Raw genomic sequence first — 24,556 nt, 5'->3', positions numbered from 1 at the left:
TGTTAATTAATTAAATTTAAATTTAAAACATATATTAGAAAAACCTGCTCCTTAATTAAAGCAATGAGAACATTAGCAAAAAGTTGTCAAATCAGTTTTTTTCAGAACTCTGAAAATTAACCAGTCTTATAGCAATCTGAGACATGTTTATTCAACAAAAACAACTGAATCTCACTAATAACACCAAGCTCTGTGATGTTTTAAACTTACCCTATTCTCATCTGCCCCTCTCCCAGATCAGAAGTAGTCTTGAAAACAAACAGCCCACAATCATGGTGAAAAACAAATGCCTTGCAGGAATCAGTGGAGGCAATATGGAGTGGGAGATCCTTCTAAACCCCTTTCTCAGAGAATTATCATTATTTGACCTGTTGGCTATTCTCTGAAAGATCCCACTTTACAAGAATGTCCTTATTTTAGGAGCTTGTTCAGTGTGAAAGACTTTGCCCAAGGGCCTTGGTCAAAGACAATTACAGGCATTATGGCTGCTTAGGGCAGTGGATACCAGTTGGGGCAAACAATAGATCATCCAAAAAACTTAAAAGTAGAAGCTTCTGAATGGGATGTCCTTAGGAGCTTTGAAAAGCTATGAATTATTCCTGGTAATCTAGAAGTCCATGTGTGTAGGGTTGTGTGCATGCCCAGAGTTGTGCACATACTGAAGAAAGATCTGAGAAGGCCCTTATTTCTCACAACTGGCTGGCCTTGAGGCTCTACAGAAGTAGGAAATAAAAATTAAGGCAGAGTTTTTAACTGTATGGCTGAGTGTTGAAGGCATGCCTTGACAAACAGAGCCCCGTAGCAAAGACAGAGAAACTTACTAGTTCCAGGCATTTAAGGAAATATTGGTCCAATCATTGGATGACTACTAGAATAATCAAGTGGATACTTCTATGGCAACACACAACAAAGAAAAAGACTTTCCAGAATTAGTCCAGAATAGTCACTAAGCAAGCAAACAACAATAGCAAAAACAGCAAACCTGAGGATGGTGGAGATTTGATATCCAGAATTGCTACATTATTTAAAATGTTCTGTTTTCAACCAAAATATACAAGACATGCAATGAAATAGGAAAATATAGCCCACACACAGGAAAAAAACAATAGAAACTAACCCTGAGGAGCCCCAGACATGGACTTAGTAGACAAAGACTCTAAACCAGCTGTTTTAAATATAGTCAAAGTAACTGCGTCTAGAGAACTAATGGAATGTATGAGGATGATGTCTCACTAAAGACAGAATTTAAATTAAAAAATAGATGTAAAAAAGTGTCTATGGGATGTCTGGGGGGCTCAGTTGGTTAAATTGCCTTCAGCTCAGGTCATGATCCCAGGGTCCTGGGATCAAGTCCCACATTGGGTTCCTTGCTCAGCCGGGAGCCCGCTTCTCCCTCTGCCCGCTGCTGCTCCTGCTTGTGCACACTGTCTCTCCCTCTCTCTCTCTCTGACAAATAAATAAAATCTTTAAAAAATAAAATAAAAGAGTCTAATAGAAATTCTTGAATTGTAAAGTACAATAACTAAAATGAAAAATTCACTAGAGAAATTCAAAATCAGATTTGAAAAGGCAGAAGAAAGAATCACTGAACTTGAAGATAGGTCAATTGAAATTATCAAGTCCTGGTAAAAGAAAGAAAAAGGAATGAAGAGAAATGAACACAGCCTAAACAACCTGTGGGATAGCATCAGAAGTACCAAAATATACATGAGGAGAGTCCCAGAAGGAAAGGAGAGAGGCAAGAGTCAGAAAAAACATTTAGAGAAACAATGGAACAATGAAAACTTCCCAAATTTGATGAAAAACATTAATCATCAGAAACCATAGAGGTCAAAAAGCAGTTGGGATGACCTATTCAGTACTAAAAGAAAAAGACTGTCAGCCAAGAATTCTATATCCAACAAAACTATTCTTTAAAAATGAAGGAGAAATTAAGATATTGCAGGAAGCAATAATTACAAATCTGTTTGACAGGCACAAAATATATACAAATGTAATTTGTGTGACAATAAAAGCACAAAGAATGGGGTAAGAAATGGAGCTCTATAGGAGCAAAGTTCTTCTATAGCTCTAACATTAAGTTTGTATTATATGAAAAAATAGTTTTAAGTTAAAATATTAATTTTAATCTATATGGCAACCACTAAGAAAATAACTGAAAAAAACGAAGTGAAAGAAAAGTAATGGGAATTAAAAATGGTACACTAGAAAATATCATTTAACACAAAAGCAAGCAGAAATGGAAAATCAGGAACAAAAAGAACATAAGGCAAATAAAAATCATAAATCACACACAATTAAACATATTTCTTTACTGAAAGACCTCTCAAATGTTTTAAAACAGTAATGGATGTTATGAACTTCTAATAAGATGATACAGTACTCAGAATTTTCCAAACATATTTGGATACAGAACTGTTTTTTCAAAGATTATTCCACAGGTCTAATGTTCCATTCAGAATAGTCTTTAAGCCATACTAGATTAAATCTTTATAATACAGAACAATAAAAATCTGCTATCCCTTTTATGATTCATAATTCATAAGCTGGAAAATGAATTTTGACGGTATGCTCAGGGCCTGAGAAGGAAATTTCTTAGTTTCTTTTGTAAAAAAAATAAATAAATAAAAATAAATAAAGATGAGAATTTTATTTATTTTTGAGAGCTCATACTGGCACATACTATAAATGGCAAAGTAGATCAGAATCAAGCAAAAAGAATGGGGGGGAAGGGAAGTAGTTGCTTGGGCTTTTGAAGCTTATAAGCTTTGAATTACTAGCCACTTACAAGCTTTATAACATTGGTTAAATTAATCTAGTTAAGTCTCCATTTTCTCCTCTGTAAAATAGAAGGTGATACACTTAACCCATAGGATGACTGAGAGGAGTAGAAGACATAAACATCTAATTATGTCAAACATCGTATTATGGCATCAGGCACATAGTAAGCACTCAAGTATTATTCATATTTGATTCCATGGGTAACATGAGTGACATGTTACAATAGGTCCAATAAATCCTTGCATCAATATCCTACTAGTGCCATGGCTCATTCTCAGAATACTCACAAGGTGTTTATTTTCAGTTATTTTGTGTAAAATTTGCTATTAAATAATGATTGCATCCATTAGTGAAAATGCAGTAGCTATTATACAAGTAAATGGTTCATGTGGAAGTTGTGAGCTATAGCTACTCTTTCAGATTAAAAAGCATGCCAAAGGAATGCTTATCTGTGCAGAGATAGGCAGTGAGAGAACCAAACGTTATGTGTAAGAGGTGGCTGTAAGTAACCACTGCCACATCTATCTCCTTCCCAGAGAAAGTAAACCAAAGAATTAAAATAGTACATACTATTTATTGAGCAGGTAGTATGTGCTTAAGCTGCACTTTACCCACATCACCTCATTTTATCTTCAGAGCAGCTTTATAAGATTATAAAGTTGCTATCTTAGCCTTAAAAGGTAAGTACTATTATTATCCCTGTTCTGCTAATGAGGAAATTTAACCTAGAAGAACTGACTTACTGTATTATTCAGAAAATATATTCAGCAGTTGTGAAGATTAAACTAGAAAATGTGTACAGAGCACTGAGTATAATTCTTAGCATGTGGTAAGTGTTCAATAAATGTTATTTATTATTATTCTAACTATGAGCTCTTCAGGTTGGATATACTAATAGTTTTCTCATATGTGAAAATAGGGATAATAATGCTACTTACTTCATAGAAATGTGAGAATCAAATGAGATTATGTATGCACAGCACCTGCACATACTAACTGCTTGATAAATGCTAGCTATTATTGCCCTCATTTTACATATGTGGAAACTGAAGCACAGAAAGCATTAAGCAGCTTTTCCAAGGTCATAAGAACAATTATAGATCCATGTCTGAATCCAGTTGCTTGAGACAATAGCCTGGATATTTAACCACAGAGTAGTATTAATTCTTCATCTGATTATCAGAGTTAGAGAAAGTGTTCTGCAAAGCACCATTTAAATGCACATATGCCCTCTGGGAAGGGAAGGAGGACCCATTGCCTTCTCTTATTAGCACATCAGCACAAATGGATTCCTAAATTCAGCTAATTGTCATTTCGGAAGGCCCAGAAAGACTGTCCACAGGAGAAATGAGATGGGACTGCAACATTTAATGAGAGTTAAGTGGAGTTAATCATAGCAGTTATAAGCCTTAGGTTACAAAATATGGACATTATGTCAGGTAGAGCAAGTTCCAGACAAAGGATACCTAAATGAGTGGGTACCAAAACTTAATACCTCCAAAGACCAGTTCATTTGATTCAATGTTTTCGTTATGCTAAGTGCTGGGCTTTCAATTTTCGTTCCATGACTAAATACTATATTTCTGAGCCTACCTAATTTAATCCTCCACAGCTGGACCAGGAAAAAAAGGACAGTTGTGTCCAACTCCACAGCCAGCTCAGATTCCTGCCTAGATGGAAGGAATGAAGCTCAGTTAATACTCTCAAAAGTATTGTACACAGGCCTTCAACTGCCCAACAAGTCAAATCTCAGGTCAACAAACTTCTTTTCACAGTTCCTTATTTTACCCTTCCCCTTTCCATTGCCCATTTTGTTTGTTTACACACTGTGGTGTAAAGCCTAAAATGAAGACCCTATGTTATATGATACCTTGACATCTGGTGAAACTGGGAGAGCCTCAAGTGGTATGTTCTTCTCCCCACTCTGTTCCTGAGGATAAAGTATCCAAGCCAAACAACACTCCATACCAAATAGATCAGACACAGTTTCTGTTTATCTCTAAGTAATGAGTTTCTGTTCCCTGCAAGCCCATGGAATTATTTAAACAAGCCAATTTTCCTGCAGGTACTAGGTGTCCTTCATCCTCTTGATACTACAAAGCCTGCCTCCCACAGCCCCTGGTTGTTCACTCTGTTCCCAAGTACAATCCCCATGTGGCCCTGCATGGCATGCTGCACTTTCTTCCTAGGCTATGAGTATATGTGACTAACAAATTTTTGTCCATCTAATCTATCCAGTGTCCAGTGTCATGGGTTTGGCAATCCCCATAAACTTAAGACAGAAATCACTCCCTTATTCATGATGTGAATAGGAAACAAAACAATTGGCATCATGAACTAAATGGCCCCACCATGACCAACAACACCTGGTTAAATTTGCCTAACTCTTCTTGGCTAACTAACTGGCTCCATGTCATGGTGAAGGACACCTAGAATGGAACCGAACTGTGAATTGCTGGTGGGCTTGTGCTTTGGCCTAAGCAGCACTTTGTTGTCTTTTTTGGGGACATTACGCTCTCCACCCTAAAATGCTCTTGTCCTCAAAATGAAAATTACTGTTAACTGACTATACCCCAGCATGATGTGTTGCTGGGTTCAGCCTGTGTTTGGAAAGTGGTATCTAAGGCTCTTGCCTATACAGGTGGTGATAACACAGCACTTTAACCAGTCAGCACTTGAGTTTTGCTTACCAGAGGTAAGGCTAGAGCTCTCTGGGCACCACATATAGCCTCATGACCATCAGTGGCTTCTTGGGGCAGCCATGTGGACATTGTTTGTGATTATGCACCCCTAGGATGGGCTCAACCTATTTCTTAGGTTGTATAAAGGAAAGAGACCCACCAACCTGGGGAGAATTAATCATGGCACCCAGTTGCTTAACAAGAGTCCTTGCTGTTCAGGCAGAGTGGTAGCCTTCTTCATCTCCTGTGCTGCTATTTCCCTTGCATGTAGGTTCCCCTGACCCCCAAAGAAATCAAGGTGCACATTTATGGCAGTCCCTGGCCCAGGTGCTGATGAGAAAAGAAAAGAGGAAGGAGTATTTGGTATCAGTCCCTCCAGAAATACCAAAGAACTTAAGTTAATCACTCTCCCAATACAAAACCCCTAGCCAGTGTGCCTGGGCTTTGTTTAGGGCTGCAGCTTACCTTAATGTAAAGGGGTAATATTGCAATCATGGGACTTAATGGCCCCTATCTGGTGCATAGACAAAATTGCCGTATATGTACACTTACCCAGGGAGATTAACACTCCCTGGAGAAGGAAGAGGCAGTCTATGAAGTGAACCACTGAGCACTTAAACCTTTCCCCAAAACCAACCAGAAGGTCTACACTATGGGTAATCAGATGGAGAAAGAAACTGAAATCAGTGTTTTCACATGGCTAAAAGTCTAACATATTCTGATGGAATTAGTACAGAAAGAAAAGGGGAAAAATGCTTTTAAGTGGTACACTGCAGTCTGTACTCCTAGTAGACACCAGAACCCTTAAAATACCTCTGCTGTCACTGCCTGTGACTATAACAACAAAGATCCTGATCCTCAAGGTTATAGGGGAAAACACCCATGGCACCCTTGTGGCAAAGTGAAGGGGTTAATTGAAACCTGACTTAAGCCTGGGGTCCTTAAACCCTGTAAAGCACCCACTGTATGGGGGAGGCCCCTAACCCTGACAATATTGATTTGAGGCTCTCTGGAGGAATACATTTACAACATAAGCAGGATAGAGGGAACGCCTCATGAATTATATCCAATTGGGACAGGGAAATGGGAAAGAAAGAAACCTGGATACAGGAGAGAAAACAGAGAACTGAAACAGAGGTCCACAATTTGACCCAGTTAGAAATTCTAAATTTACTAAAAAAATTTACACAAGAAAAAAGACACAATATTGCTGATTGGCTTTTGCACCTCTGCAACATAGGTTCTGAATTAACTTAAATAGCTGCCAAATGTACCAATTGGCAAGTCTTCGTCACCTTAATCAATACTGGGGCTCAGTTTACAATTATACCCGGGGATCTCACTAAATTTAAACATGGCATATCCTGTAATCTTAGAGAAGTTACTGAATATAAAATATAATATATATAACATAATGTTATATATACCTTAACCATTGGAGCTATTCCTCAGCCTAAATCCCCTCATGGTCATAGCACCCATTAGCACCATAATACCCATAGCTTAATTTTAGGACAAACTCATAGTAAGTATAGATACTCTGACACAATGGGTAATAAATTAAGTCTGACACCAATTGGCTTGAGAAAATAGGATTCCCTGGATATCCCCAGTTATAATACGTAATATGGCTCAATATAAATTAAAACAGGGCCTTGAAGGATTAAAACCCATCACACAAGGCCTATTTAATGAAGGAGTGATTATCCCCACTGTTTCTCCTTTTAACAGTCCAACTGCATGTTCTTAAACTTGGAATGAATGGCACCTCACAGTGGTTAACACAACCTTCATGCTGTGGTCCCATCCATTAAGGCCTTCATATCTAATACCCAACATTATCAAAATTACTAATTCCATCCAATCAGCAACTGATATATTTTGCTATTATAGATTTGGCCAAAGTATTCTGTTTGCTGCTTATTTCAACACCCTTATCAGTCATAGTTTGTTTTCATACCCAAAGGGAAATGATACTTTCCTACCCATAGGGTACCTCAGCAGCCTTGCCATCACATATAATCTTTACAGGCAATATCTTAACAATATCAACCTTTCTCCATGAGCACAGGTATGACATTACATGGATGACATCCTCTTAGGAGAAAATTCATTAGCCACATTTATTCAAAACATAGAAATATAAAAGAGCCCACAAAAACGATGGACCATTGTCCCATACATAGTGTAATGGCCATGTCACCACCTTGGTTAAATTCCTAAAAATTATTGGCACCCTAAGAATTGTTCCATACCTGACACTGTTAAGAGACAACTATCAATCTTCTTTGCACCCTCAATGTTAAAACAAGGCCAACATCTTTTAGGTCTTTTTGGGCTCTGGAGGCAACATATTCCTCATTCAAAAATTTTATTTAATCTCATTTATGCTGTTATTGCAAATCAGCACCCCTTCCACAAAAGGCTCTAGAATCTGTCCAAACAGCCATAGAACAGGCTTCAGTTTAGAGACTTTAGCAAGTTCCTCTCATGCCTCCCAGAATCTCTGGCCACCCAAGTTGCCCACAGACTTCTGACGCAAGAAACTGCTCTCCCTGGCCACATGTTATACACCATCAGAGCAGCAATTGCTGGTCACCTACTTGGCTCTTTTGGAAGTTTAGGCTCTCACAGGCCCTGAACCCACAACCCTCTGCACTCAACAGACCATTATACCTCAGGTTATAGAAGCAGCACCTTGAAAGCTTAGCATGACTATAAAGGCCCCCTTGCTACAGAATGGAGCTAAACCTGGTTCCCCTGGCACATCCCACCTGCAGGATGGATCGGACTCCATTTCCCCTTCTTAGTCCCTTGCCAGAGGCCATGGTTACCCAGAGATTCCCTGGGGATCAACTGAGTGAACAGCAATAGAAGTTTATATATTTTATGGACAGTATTGACATGATATAAGAGAGAGAGCTCAATAGGGAGTTGCTCCTTTTTCATCCCTTAACCAGATATCCTGGATGAGGAACCAGACCTAAAGGTCAACACAACTAACCACACTTCATACAGTCACTTCAGCACCAGATGCCCTGGCCAGCAAATGTCCCCACCTACAAACTCTTTTCTGCCTAAGAGTTGTCCCCTCTGGGGTAAAGAACTCTGGGAATCTCTTGCTTCACCAGTACCCAAAATATAAATCAAGGTAACAGATATCTCTATGATACTAAGGCCATTAATATGAGAATGCTCCTTATTTACTTCAGAGCTCTGGACATTGCTGATAGTGACCAAGACATTCATTTCACATCTTATAATACACAAAGTTTGGAACCTGAAGAAGGTTTTCAATGGCACTTCCACCTCCCCCATAGGTTCCAGGCACCTGGTTTAATTGAGGAATAATGGGTTATTCAAACAATTCCTATTTAAGTTAAAAAGGGTGAAATGGACCCCTTCTAGGTATCAATATTGCCACAGGCATTGATTAATTTAAATTCATGCCCCATAAGCACATGGACTCCCTACTCCAATGCCACATAGGTCTCTCAATTGCCTTAACTGGTCTTAAATAGGGATATCTCTAAAGTTCATGTTTTTTACCACCGCCTCACCATGTGGTCCTCTCCCCTTTGGTCAAGAGCTTACTTGATTTCCTAAGGAGGCCCTTCACCTATTCCCTAGAAGTTGTAGTCATCACCTAGGTTTAAGTTGATATCAAGGGATCAATTGTTGTGTAAGGCCTAAAATTAAGACCCAATATTATGTGCTGTCATGACAAAATTGGGAGGGCCTCAAATGGTCTAACTGTAAATTCCCTTCCTTAGTATGTTCCCATAGATAAGGCCCCATAGCCAAATAATCCTCCTTATCAATGAGACCAGGCACAGTTCCTGCTTTTCCCTGAGTAGTGGATTTCAGTTCCCTGCCAGCCCACAGATTGTTATTCAAACAATCTAAGCATACCCACCTATGCGAACCAAGGGGACATCACACCCTCTTACTACAAAACCTGCCCCCTATAGCCAGTGGTTGTTTACTCTGTTCTTAAATACAACCCCTGTGTGGCCCTGTGTGTTATTATGCGCCCTCCTCCCCTGGGCTGTGTGTATATGTGACTAATAATTACTGTCAATCTTATCTGAATATCATGTGTTTAGCCATGCTCATAACTCTAGGGCAGGAATGTCTTCCTCACCAACAGAGTAAATAAGCAATTAAAATACACCCTTTCGGGGCGCCTGGGTGGCTCAGTCGGTTAAGCGTCTGCCTTCGGCTCAGGTCATGATCCCAGGGTCCTGGAATTGAGCCCCGCATCGGGCTCCCTGCTCCGCGGGAGGCCTGCTTCTCCCTCTCCCACTTCCCCTACTTGTGTTCCCTCTCTCGCTGTGTCTGTCAAATAAATAAACAAAATCTTTAAAAAAAAATAAAATAAATAAAATAAAAAATAAAATACACCCTTTCATTGAGCCACCAACAAGCACAAATGAACACCAAACACAAATGAACACACCTCTGTGCTTTCAGGAAAGCCTGTCCTCTGCTAGGCATGGAAAACAGAAGGGAGCAGGAGACAAATATCATTTGGAAGAAGTACAAGTGTATCAGAATAAATATGGATCAGATGGGAAAATGACATACAAATGAGTCATATTTGAGAAATGTAGGCTACACGATCTTCCTTATCCCAGACTAAGATTGTGAGTCATCAGAATTAAAGGTAGTAAAGTAAAAAGAGAGCAAGGTAGAGGAGTTTAAATACCACTTTCCAAAATGTTCCTAAGGAACTTATGAGACAGGAGGTAAATTACTTAAAAGAGCAAGATAGCAGGTGGATAATGCACAAACATGCATTTAAATAGAAGTGGGAGTTTTATTTAAACGGGGAAAATGTGCATTTGTGAGAATTAGAGCAAGGGAGAAAAGGTCTGTTATAGATAGGCAAACACTATTTCTTTGTTCTTTTATTGTTACACAGGCCCACAGATCCTAATGAGCAATGGGTCCATGCAATGAATATAAGAGCTCCATAACAGATGTTAGAACCATCCAATTTACTAATCCTTTACCTCAAATTATGAATTCAAGATTTTTTGTAATTTTTCTTCACCACTATAATTAATTTATTTTACTTAGAATAACTAATCATCCTGAATAAGAAAGGACCTCTACTTAATGTTTTCATAAATATTTTTATGAGTTATCTATTGGAAAGTTAAGATTCCTTCAGGCTCTTTTAAAAATTAGATTCAGGGCTAGGTTTCCCCTTTCGATTTGAAACCTGGCAGCCTAAAACAGGAGCAAAATTAAACTTAGGAAAATTTGATCAGTCAGTACAGGTATTTCCAGGAAATTGCATTACATTTTTGCAGCAAGCATTAACTAGAACTTCAGATGGCAACATCATACTTCCAGAGCAGGTGAATACTCCCAGTTCTGTAAGTCAAAGTCTTCACCCCTCTTATGAAACAAGTATTGCAGTAAGAAACAAATATAAGAATCACTGTGATTTCCCTCCCTGGAAGCATTTCTGATTTAACTACAATGGTTTTCTAATGCCCATTATACAACAGCTGGGTGCTTTTGTGATTACAAGGAACTTCCCTCCCGCCTTGCTACCCTTGAATGACAGATTTCCTTCAGTTGTCTGAACCTGGAATAATTCCATTTGCTTTTCACTTTATTCTAGAACTAATATAGTTTTTGAAGTTTGTAATAAAATAAAATAAATAAGTGCATCCAAAGCACTAACATAAATTATTGCACAGGGTGTACCCTAGTAATATGGTTCCAAATCTGTGTATTGTAGACTCCTGGGCAATTAAGAAGTTATTTATTGTAACTGGCATATGAATCTAAAAGCAACTTATAATCATTTGCTCCACAAAGAATAGAACAATATTGAATTGAATTGAAGAGGAGTAAAATAGAAGTAAAAAACAAGGGTCTTCATCCATTAAAAAACAGTTGAGACATACTGGCCTAGATAAACACTTACTCTTCTGATCCAATAGTTCCACTGACAATGAAGTAGAAAACAATTAACAATGCTTTCTACATTCCAAAAGGTAAATTTTAAATTAAAAGCTCTGACATATCATATCCTGATCCAAGCTCTTGCTCTATGAGTCTCACCCCTGATTTATATTCCATGTAGTTTAATGACAAAAGTCTCCAAATGTTAACAAAATCCTTGATTCTTTTCATTTCTAAAAACATGAAAGAAATTGAGGAAGATACAAAGAAATAGAAAAATGTTCCATGCTCATGGATTGGAAGAAAAATATTGTGAAAATGTCTATGCTACCTAGAGCAATTGACACATTTAATGCAATCCCTATCAAAATACCCTCAACTTTTTTCAAAGAAATGGAACAAATAATCCTAAAATTTGTATGGAACCAAAAAGACCCTGAATAGCCAAAGAATGTTGAAAAAGAAAAGCAAAGCTGGTGGCATCACAATTCCAAACTTCAAGCTCTATTACAAAGCTGTAATCATCAAGACAGTATGGTACTGGCACAAACACAGACACATAGATCAATGGAACAGAATAGAGAACCCAGAAATGGACCTTCAACTCTATGGTCAACTAATCTTCGACAAAACAGGAAAGAATGTCCAATGGAAAAAAGACAGTCTCTTCAACAAATGGTGTTGGGAAAATTGGACAACCACATGCAGAAGAATGAATCTGGACCATTTCCTTACACCACACACAAAAATAGACTCAAAATGGATGAAAGACCTAAATGTGAGATAGGAGTCCATCAAAATCCTAAAGGAGAACACAGGCAGCAACCTCTTCAACCTCAGCCGCAGCAACTTCTTCCTGGAAACATCACCAAAGGCAAGGGAAGCAAGGGAAAAATGAACTATTGGGACTTCATCAAGATAAAAAGCTTTTGCATAGCAAAGGAAACAGTCAACAAAACCAAAAGACAACTGACAGAATGGGAGAAGATATCTGCAAATGACATATCAGATAAAGGGCTAGTATCCAAAATCTATAAAGAACTCATCAAACTCAACACCCAAAGAACAAAGAATCCAATCAAGAAAGGGGCAGAAGATATGAACAGACATTTCTGCAAAGAATACATCCAAATGGCCAACAGACACATGAAAAAGTGTTTAACATCACTCGGCATCAGGGAAATCCAAATCAAAACCTCAATGAGATACCACCTCACACCAGTCAGGATGGCTAAAATTAACAAGTCAGGAAATGACAGGTGTTGGCGAGGATGCGGAGAAAGGGGAACCCTCCTACGCTGTTGATGGGAATGCAAGCTGGTGCAGCCATTCTGGAAAACAGTATGGAGGTTCCTCAAAAAGTTGAAAATAGAGCTACCCTGTGACCCAGCAATTGCACTACTGGATATTTACCCCAAAAATACAAATGTAGTGATCCGAAGGGGTATGTGCACCCCAATGTTTATAGCAGCAATGTCCACAATAGCCAAACTGTGGAAAGAGCCTAGATGTCCATCAACAGATGAATGGATAAAGAAGAAGTGGCATATATAAATAATGGACTATTATGCAGCCATCAAAAAAGTGAAATCTTGCCATTTGCAATGAGGTGAATGGAACTAGAGGGTATTATGGAAAGCGAAATAATTCAATCAGAGAAAGACAATTATCATATGATCTCACTGATATATGGAATTTGAGAAACAAGACAGAGGATCACAGGGGAAGGGAGGAAAAAATGAAACAAGACAAAACCAGAAAGGGAGACAAACCATAAGAGACTCTTAACCTCAGGAAACAAACTGAGTGTTGCTGGAGTGGAGGGGGTGGGAGGGATGGGGTGGCTGGGTGATGGACATTGGGGAGGGTATGTACTACGGCGAGCGCTGTGAATTGTGTAAGACTGATGAATCACAGACCTGTACCCCTGAAACAAATAATACATTATATGTTAATAAAAATTAATTAATTAAAAATAAAAACATGAACATATGCAAAAATAAGATACAACATTGCATATGAAGTTCAATATCCAAAAGACCATAGAAAAAAAAAGTGAAATTATGGCTAATGTGTATTTTCTTCTTTATACATTTTTATATTTCTTTCTTTTATAAGCATATAAATCCAATGTGTGGATATTTATTTTATATACATTAAAAAACAAAATATGTATATGTTAAAATTATAGACAAAATAAACACTTACAGAATTTCTAACATTTTCCTTCCTCACTATCAGTAGTTCACCTTGTATACTCCTTATGCCCCACTTTGGAGATTATGCATTTTATTTTTTTATTTTTTTTTAATTTTATTATGTTATGTTAGTCACCATACAATACATCATTAGTTTTTGATGTGGTGATCCACGATCCATTGTTTGCATATAACACCCAGTGCTCCATGCAGTATGTGCCCTCCTTAATACCCATCACCAGGCTAACCAATCCCCCCCACTCTAAAACCCTGTTTGTTTCTCAGAGTCCATAGTATCTCATGGTTCACCTCTCCCTCCAACTTCCCCCCCTTCATTTTTCCCTTCCTTCTCCTGATGTCCTCCATGCTATTCCTTATGTTCCACAAATAAGTGAAACCATATGATAATTGACTTTCTCTGCTTGACTTATTTCACTGACCATAATCTCCTCCAGACTCATCCATGTTGATGTAAAAGTTGGATATTCATCCTTTCTGATGGCTGAGTAATATTCCATTGTATATATGGACCACATCTTCTTTATCCATTCATCTGTTGAAGGGCATCTCGGCTCTTTCCACAGTTTGGCTATTGTGGACATTGCTGCTATGAACATTGGGGTGTGTATGGCCCTTCTTTTCACTACATCTGTGTCTTTGGGGTAAATACCCAGGAGTGCAATTGCTGGGTCATAGGGTAGCTCTATTTTTAACTTTTTGAGGCACCTCCACATTGTTTTCCAAAGTGGCTGTACCAACTTGCATTCCCACCAACAGTGTAAGAGGGTTCCCCTTTCTCCACAACCTCTCCAACATTTGTTGTTTCTTTCCCTGTCCATTTTTGCCATTCTAACTGGTGTAAGGTGGTATCTCAATGTGGTTTTGATTTGAATTTCCCTGATGACTAATGATGATGAACATTTTTTCATTTGTCTGTTAGCCATTTGTATGCCTTTTTAGATTTCTAAAACACAAAAGTATTTTTTAATTATGTTATGTTAATCACCATACATCATTAGTTTTTGATGTAGTGTTCCATGATTCATTGTTTGCATATAACACCCAATGCTCCATTCAGTACATGCCCTCTTTAATACCCATCACCAGGTTAACCCATCCCCCAACCCCCTCCCCTCTAGAACCCTCAGTTTGTTTCTCAGAGTCCACAGTCTCTCATGGTTCGTTTCCCCCTCTGATTCTGCCCCCCCTTCATTTTTCCCTTCCTACTATCTTCTTTTTTTTTTTAACAGGTCTGTGATTCATCAGTCTTACACAATTCATAGCACTCACCATAGCACATACCCTCCCCAATATCTATCACCCAGCCACCCCATCCCTCCCATCCCACCCCCAACTCCAGCAACCCTCAGTTTGTTTCCTGAGATTAAGAATTCCTCATATCAGTGAGATCATATGATACACGTCTTTCTCTAATTGACTTATTTCGCTCAGCATAATACCCTCCAATTCCATCCACGTCATTGCAAATGGCAAGATTTCATTCCTTTTGATGGCTGCATAATATTCCATTGTATATATATACCACATCTTCTGTATCCATTCATCTGTCTATGGACATCTTGGCTCTTTCCATAGTTTGGCTATTGTGGACATTGCTGCTATAAACATAGGGGTGCACATACCCCTTCGGATCACTACATTTGTATCTTTGGGGTAAATACCCAGTAGTGCAATTGCTGGGTCATAGGGTAGCTCTATTTTCAACTTTTTGAGGAACCTCCATACTGTTTCCCAGAGTGGCTGCACCAGCTTGCATTCCCACACTTTTGGTGGGAACACAAAAGTAATTTTTGTAATAAACAAATGCTTTGTAGGTTCTCTTAGGAAAAGGGCATCAGAGAATAATAATGTGTTGCTCCAAATCCAAAAGGGTTTTGAACTCCTACTATATATATCAGGACATGCTGATCATCAAAATCACATTTAACTCTCCTCTTAGGATTACTTCATATATTGTTATCTAAGTCATTACTACTGAAAAGCTAAAGTAACCAGAATGTTTTGGAGGATTGTGCATTTGTGTCTTTGGTCTTATGCTTGCATAAGAGCAAGAAAGGACAAGTAAAGAAGACTCTACTAAGGACTTATTAAAACTTTCAGCTAATCAATTCAACTTCTCCAAAAAACCCAAAATAGGATCAGTATCATTTTGACCTAAGTCACTCTACCTGCATCCAAGATTCAAAAGTGCCTGCTGAGTCATCAGGTTTTCATGTTAAGTTTATGCTATTAGAAGAGGAAAAATAAAAACTATATGATCATCTCAGTAGATGAAGAAAAATATAGCATCTGTTCACAATAAAAATTCTCAGCAAAATGGGTTTAGAGGGAACATAGCTTAACATAATAAAGGACTTACATGAAAAACCCACAGCTAACAATATACTCAATGATGAAAAATTGAAAGCTTTTCCTCTAAGGTCAAGAACAAGACAAGGATGTCCACCCTCACCACTTTTATTCAATATAGTACTGGAAGTCCTAGATAAAGCTATCAGATAAGAAAAAGATAAGGCATCCAAATTGGTAAGGAAAAAGTAATGCTGTTACTATTTGCAGATGACATGATCCTCTATACAGAAAACTCTAAAGATTCCACCAAAAAACTATTAAAACTAACAAATTAATTCAGTGAAGTTACAGGATACAAAATATGCAGAAATCTGTTGCATTTCTATGTATTAACAATGAAGTAGCAGAAAGAGAAATTAAGAAAACAATCCCATTTATAATTACACCAAAAAGAATATAATACCTAGAAATAAACTTAACCAAGGAGGTAAAAGACCTATATGCTGAAAACTATAAAACACTGTTGAAAGAAATTGAAGTCAATACAAATGGAAATACCATTCTCATGGATTGGAAGAATCAAAATCATTAAAATATCTGTACTACCCAAAGTAATCTACAGAACAATGACATTTTTCACAGAACTAGAATAAATAATCCTAAAATTTGTATGAAACCACAAAAGACCTCAATAGCCAAAGCAATCTTGAGGAAAAAAACAAAGCTGGGGGTATCATAATACCAGATTTCAAGATATACTACAAAGCTACAGTAATCAAACAGCAGGGTACTGGCTGAAAAACAGACATATACATCAATGGAACAAGATAGAGAGCTTATATGGTCAATTAATCTATGAAAAAGGAAGCAAGAATATACAATGGGGGGAAGAATATACAATGGGGGAAAGACAGTCTTTTCAGTAAGTGGCATTGGGAAACTGAACAGCTACATGCAAAAGAATGAAACTGTATTATTTTCTTATACCACACTCAAAAATAAACTCAAAATGGATTAAATACCTTAATGTGAGACCTGAAATCAAGCACCTTGTGTCTGGTCTTTAGGGAACCCTCAGAAAGATCAAAACAGACAAACACAAGTTCTGCTACCTCTTAAAACAGGTACCCACACCAAGAATGTGAGTGCTATCTTCAAGAAAACTGGTGTGCAAGGGAAGAAAGTGGAGCAAAGCTAACTGAAACACCACAAAGCTCTACTTCCATATTTAAGCTGATTTTTTCTTGATTCTGCCTTTTTCTTGTTATTGTTTGGTTGCTGTAAACCTTTGTTTATTTTCCAGTTCCAAAAAAAATTATTTTGAGAGTTTTCACTCATTTTTCAGTATTGTTTTGGAGATATTGGCCCTTGGAGTTTCCTCCTCCACCATTTTCACTTTCTGATCATTTTGTGAAAGTAGCAGATGGGTGATGGGATACGGTTAGGAAGAGGTAGAAGGAATGATCAAATGTGATATGACTTTTGCTTTAACACTATTTTACTAATTATGGATCATTCCCATTGTGTTGAATACATAAAGAGGTTTGACAGATGTGACTCTCATGATAGTTCATATTGTTGAAGGCCAAATCATCTTTTGGGTTGTAATATTAGTAATAAAAGGATGAGAATAAAGTATGTGATACTGTCAGAGAATCTATACACAGAAGATATCAGAAGTCTAATCAGATTTGGAAGAGAATTTAGAAGTATAAAAAAGTAATATTGCAGGTTGGGACCCTCTGGAAGCAAATTTTAACATTTAGAAGGAAGAGGGAGGAAGAATTGGGCACAGGGTAAAGTCAAACTGTAATGCAAATCTAGCAATTTTTGGTCAATTCCACCAGGAACTCTGTAGCATATATGGCCCTTTGGACTTGGGCCATGGTGGGCCAAAATGAATGGGCATTTCTATCCCACCTCAGTCAGTCATTGGCTATGGGGTGCCCCTGGAAGAATATGATTTCAAACAGGTGATTCTCTGAAGGTGAGTAACTACCTAGAACTGCTGACAGCTGAGACAATATGTCCTTTGCAGGGTCTGAATGATAGATCTCTGAGAAGACTATAAGCAGAATTTCTAATCTGTATTAGGTACATGTTAATATAACTGGACTCATTCCATATGCAGGTGGCACTATGAAGAAAAGTGTATAATGCAAAGTTTAAATTAAAGTTTAATTGAATAGGGATATATATTACAAAAAAATAATTCCATTTCAAAGCCCTTCCCTGGTATGGTGCTTCTTAAGAAAGTAGATTTTAAGTCAAGTTTAAAAGGAAAATTTTTAAAACTTGATAATGGAAGGAAGGTCTGTAGAGAAGGTGTTATACTAAGAAGGGAGAAGTCAATATATTATTTAACTACAATTTTTTGCTTGCCTGTTTTTTCCCAAAGATGATCTGGGGACAGAATAGATGCTGACTTCTCACTGAGAATTTCTTTAGGTATACCACATTAGAAGACTGTAGAGCATCTTATTTTGTTATTTTAATTCATTGGCCTTTTTTATTTAAATTCAAATTAGCTAACATATAGTGCATTATTTGTTTCAGTGGTAGAATTTAGTGATTCATCAGTTGCATACAATATCCAATGCTCATTATATCAAGTGCCCCCTTAATGCCATCACCCAATTACCCCATCCCCCCACCGACCTCCCCTCCAGCAACCCTTAGTTTGTTCCCCATAGTTAAGAGTCTCTTATGGTTTGCCTCTCCCTCTGTTTTCATCTTTATTTTTCCTTCCCTTCCCCTATGTTCATCTGTTTTGTTTCTTAAATTCCACATATGAGTGAAATCATAGGGTATTTCTCTTTCTCTGACTGACTTATTTCACTTAACATAATACACTGTAGTTCCATCCACATCATTGCAAATAGCAAGATTTCATTCTTTTTGATGGCTGAGTAATATTCCATTGTATATATATACACCACATCTTCTTTATCCATTCATCAATTCATTACCTTTTTCAAACATAAAATCAAGCATGAAAGTACCCCTCTGTTAGTCATAAAGTGCCATTAAGAACACATAATCTACATTGAATCCCTGAAAAACAGTTATTCTCTAATGACTATGCCAAATAAGATTCTAAAAAACAGCATATTTCATATTTTCCAAAAATGTGACATTGCTGATCAAAAGGTTAGAAAGGTATCATATATACATAATGCTTCTTTCTGGGGCACCTGGATGGCTCAATCAGTTTAGCATCCAACTCTTGGTTTCAACTCAGGTCATGATCTCAGGGTCCTGGGATGGAGCCCCACATCAGGCTCCACACTCAGCGAAGAGTCTCCTTAAGAATTCTCTCCCTCTCCCACTGCCCCTCCCCTCACTCATGCTCACATTTTCTCTCTCTCTCTAAAATAAATAAATAAAATCTTTTAAAAAATAATGCTTCTGATTTGTTATAGAAAAGGTACAAAAATATTAAGCATAATAAACCACCATCAATACTAGTTAATGATGAAATTATGCTAGGTATCAATGAGCTCTGATTTTGAAATTAGTAATTTCTGTCTTTTAAGTCTGTAAGTCTTCTATTTGTCCTGCTATCCAGTGTTATAATAGAACATATATATTCTTTGTCATTAGAAAAGTGTGTACTCTTAGAAAAATCTGAAGAATAAGTAAATGGGTCCTTTCTAAAATAAAATGCATCTGGAGGATTTTAAGGATAAAGTGATTAATATGTGTCTCACATTTCTTCATACCTAAAAGGAAAATGCCAAGACCCTTAGAACATTGGCTCATTTATAGGAGTGAATTTGCCAATGAAATTGATATAACCTTTAACAGATTTTTTTCCTCAATTTTCAGTTCTTTGCCATATATCTTTACGATCTCATGGCAATACTCTAAAGGCTTAATAAAATTGAGAAGGGTACAACTTAAAATTTGGGTCTGAATCAACAAGCTCCTATAGTATATCAATTCAAAATTTAAAAGTTCCTGGGCCAAGCAGTCCTTACTTGTGGTACATTATACACATCCAAACCTACATGAAAGATTATATGTGAACAAACATTGAGGGAAATCTATACAGTACTAACTATTATAGTCTAACAGGAACACCAGAAGCAGCAAAGTCTTCCCAAGTCAATAAATAAAATCATTTTCATATTTATGGGGATGATGTGATCAGTAACAAACAGGTACAAGCAATTCCTGGTACAGGAAGGAGTAATATTTCTGTTTCCCTAGAATTATTCAATAGCACAAGAAGATTTTATATACTGTCCTTTGGAGCTCCATAAAGTCCTCCTCTTCCAATAGAACATTTTCTTCATTTTAATTTTAGAAATGTCTACTTTGTATCAAAGAGAGGGAAAAGATTCATTCAGTCAGTCAGCCATTCAAGAAATAGCTTTAGTGCATCTACTATGGCAGGAAATAGACCAAAAATAAGTAATTATTTAATAAATGAAAAATTGATAGATGGTATGAAGAAGGATAAGCAAAGAAATAGGAACTGATAGGGTAGAAAAGTGGAAGTGTTGCCTCACAGACCAGAGAGCCTCATAGGGAATGCAGTCAGGAATAGAATGATCCAGGATTCTAGGAATCCCAAACTCCTTTCAGAGACTGGTGTAAACAGGGCAGAGGATATCATAGGATTCATCCAGATAATCTCAGAACACATAATGGAGGTGAAGTTAAGACACTGAGGGGTCCAGAAGAGTGGTGGATCAAAGTCCTGGGCCCTTCCCTTCAGTCCTGCCAATGATTTTTGGGAAAGAAGGTAATTTTATCCTGAATTAATGGAGTTCTGGGACTCCCTCTTGACTTTTCCTGAATGAGATGTATAGGCCTCCACATAATAAAATAGAACATGTGTTTTTTTAACACCTTAGAAGCAGCGAACAACCTATTAAATGAAAACCAAAGGAAATGTTTTTACAACTGTAAATAAAGCCTCATACACACACTATTTGACAGATGGCAAAGGTTTGTGGCATACTGACAGACTGTTAGTGAATTCCTTTTTTCTTAAAAAACTGTACAAGTTCATGGGGCTAGAAATATAGAGTTTACTTCATGTCTTATAGATATTTTATTGGATAGCACAATATAAAGCAAAGTACAGTAATCAGGTTTAGTTCACATTTATTCTTGAGTTTCTACTATATTTTACTGTTCACCAACATAAAAGCAAGTAACCTGAGGCATCGGCAAGAGTTTATTGTGGCATTCTTCAGTAACTTTTATATACTGTTTCCTTACATAATTTGAGATGCAATAATGATTTTGTTATAAATTTCTTCATAAATATTCTTACTGATGGATGATGCATTTATTTAAGCTTCAATGGACAAATAAAGTTATCTATGGGTGACTAACAATCTTGAATAAATACCACTTCACTCAGTTGCTATCCATAGTACCTAAGAAATGCAATTACATGCTGAGACCTATTATCCCAATTAATGGACTGTTTTATATTCACTGTGCATTATGCTTGAAACACTTTAGAGGCCTGGCCTTCACTTAGCTACAGGCAAAGTAAAATTTATAACAAATAACCAAAAAAAGGCTTTCATTTACTTACCAAGATATGTAGCATGTAATTATACTTTAAGCATAACTAGGCAGGAATCAAAAATGCCCTTTAATTTAAACCACAATAAAAATGTATTTTTAAAACTGTAACAAATATAAGTTGTAAGGAACAAGTCATCATTGGTTGCTGTAACACTGGAGGTTTCATTATCAACTATGTCTATCTTTCCCTTCTTGTAAGGATGTGGCCAAAGGTTAAACTTGATTATTATTTATTATATTCAGAGAGATTCTCATTATTTCAGGCATATGAACTAAAAGAGCAGCAATACATGGAGGTCTTCAGCTAGCTAGATGGGTGAACAAATAAAATAGTCTGCTAAGAAGTACACAATCCTTTGCTGTGTTGCTACTTTGTAAAATGTCAGCCTTAGGCTATGTTTTACCGCAATGGAATTTGACCAATGAAGTTTAACTCTACTCCCTCTGGTGGTTTCCAAAGCTATATTACCAAAGCTATAAAATAAAACACAGTTGTAATTCTTCTCCTTATTGTAAGAAGCATTGATCGCCTCTGATTGTATATTATAGCAAAGGGGCAGTCTATTACATAAATTTATTGCATTTTCTTCCTGATAATTACTGGAAGTTATTGAACAAGGCAGGGAGTTATAGCCAGTAAGTTCCTGCTCTAGCTGAGGAAGCAAATCTACAGATATTTAGTGGACCTAAACAGCTGTAAACAAAACATCCTGCTTACAGTATACTAAAAATTTATAATATACAGTTCTTTTGAGGTTATTTTAAAATAATACTCTCAATTCCAAAAATATAGAATTGAAATATGAACTGTAGCAAAATGCCATGCTAAGTATATCATCTTTGTTTTTTTAAAACCAATTTGACAACACTTAAAATGTCAAAAGTCAAACCATTTGAACTTGGTATTTCACTTTCCTAGGACAGAAGAGTTTTATTAATTTTTTAAAAATTTGTCATGTGAAGCAAGCATATCATCTATGATCATATTAATTTTTGCACTTGAAATTATAATTATCTATATAGCTAAACTCATCCTTCTTTAGCAGAAAACTGTCTAATAATCAAAAATATAACCAAATTTAAAAGCATCCAGTTTACTAAAAGTAAAAGATACAAGTTAAAATATAATATTAATTTTTCTTTCTGCAAAATAAATAATAAAAAGAGGGCAAATATAAGAAATCCAAAGATATTAAAATAAATAAATAAAATATATAAGTATCCAATGCATGCTACACTAAGTCTGAACTAAAGCTATGTTTATACAACAGTCAATAAAATGTAGATTGGGATTCAGCTAGGACCATTCACTATCTTATCTTATTTATATATTCTAAAATCTCATAGTTTAGATGATCCCTGTCTGATAATGGAAGATTAATTCTTACAAGACCAACACTTCTACAGATGACAACTTGGGGGAAAACCCTCTGAAGACGCTGGAGAGCAAGCAGAAGCAGGCAGATACTTTAGGGAGATTACACTTAGAAGGAAGGAAAGGGCAAAGGTTGAGTTTCCATATTTTAGAGCTTTCGCCTGAAGGAAGGCACAAGGCAGTCCCATCTGAGGTAAATAAAATTGAGTAGAAAACCCAAAACCATAATGACTTGAAGAAACAAATAAGAAACTTAGGATCAGGGCGCCTGGGTGGCTCAGTTGGTTAAGCGACTGCCTTCGACTCAGGTCATGATCCTGGAGTCCCTGGATCGAGTCCCGCATCGGGCTCCCTGCTCGGCAGGGAGCCTGCTTCTCCCTCTGATCCTCCCCCCTCTCATGTGCTCTCTGTCTCTCATTCTCTCTCTCTCAAATAAATAAATAAAATCTTTAAAAAAAAAAAAAAGAAACTTAGGATCAATGACAGTAGCTGGAAAGTGAAGGCAGTACCTCATAAAGAAGAGAGCCACAGAGGGAGGCCCCGAAACTAAGTGTACAAAATCTTCCTATATATCTAGCTCACCTCTGACTTAGACAGGTATGAAACAAATTGTAAGCATCCCAGCTATGGCTAAAAGAACTAAAAAGAGATTTCAACTCCTGACCACCACAGGGAGACAGAGTTAGGAGTATTGAGTACAGTAATGTTAACTGCTTATTGTAACAAAACAACAAAAATCAGTACCCTTCTGAAGAATATAACAGAATTTAGAATTTCTGGATTGTATCATTTATAATGTCTAGGATATAATCTAAGAATACTAGACATATAAAGAAGCAGGAAAATGTGACCCATATCCAAATGAAAAGGGAATCAACTATATCAAGATGACCCAGATGTTGGAATTAGCACATAAGAATTTAAAGTAGCCATTGTAAACATATTCAAAAACATAAAGGAAATTATGCTTGTAAGAAATTATTTATAGAAAATCCCAGCAAAGGGGCACCTGGGTGGCTCAGACAGTTAAGTATCCAACTCTTGAATTTGGCTCAGGTGATGATCTCAGGGTTGTGAGATCCAGCCCTGAATTAGGCTCCACATTGGGTGTGAAGCCTGCTTAAGATTCTACCTCTCTCTAAAAAAAAGAAAGAAACAAAGAAACAAAGAAACAAAGAAACAAAGAAAGAAAGAAAGAAAGAAAGAAAGTCCCAGCAAAGAAATAAAACTATTTTTAAAAAGCCAAAGGGAAATTGAGAAAAGAAAATTTCTGAGAAAGAAATTCACCTGGATGGATTTATTACTATCAGATGGGAGATGACAGAAGAAAAAGTCAGTAAACATGAAGATAGATCAATAGAAATTATCCAACCTAAGGAAAAGAGAAAAATGATTGAGTCTCAATAAACCTGAGGGAAATATCAAAAGGTTAAACATACATGTAAATGGAGTACAAGAAGGAGAAAAGAGAGAAATAAAGTGGGTTGGGAAAACAAAACATTTGAAGAAAAAAGTCTAAAATTTTCTCAAATTTTGTGAAAAACATAAGTGTAGAAATTCACAAAACTCAGCAAACCCCTTACAAGTTAACAGAAGGAAAACCATACCAAGGCATATCATGTCGTTTTACTAAAAAAACAGATATAAATAGAAAATGCTGAAAACAACCAAAGAAAAATGGTAAATTATATAGAGAAGATCATTCATACAAATTATTGTTGATTTTTCATTAGAAA

This window comes from Mirounga leonina, unplaced genomic scaffold (assembly GCF_011800145.1).
Source record: "Mirounga leonina isolate KUSES-001 unplaced genomic scaffold, KU_Mleo_1.0 Mir_101664, whole genome shotgun sequence".
Taxonomy (NCBI): Eukaryota; Metazoa; Chordata; class Mammalia; order Carnivora; family Phocidae; genus Mirounga; species Mirounga leonina.
The sequence above is the reverse complement of the archived record's forward strand: the minus strand, read 5'-3'. Positions refer to the sequence as shown.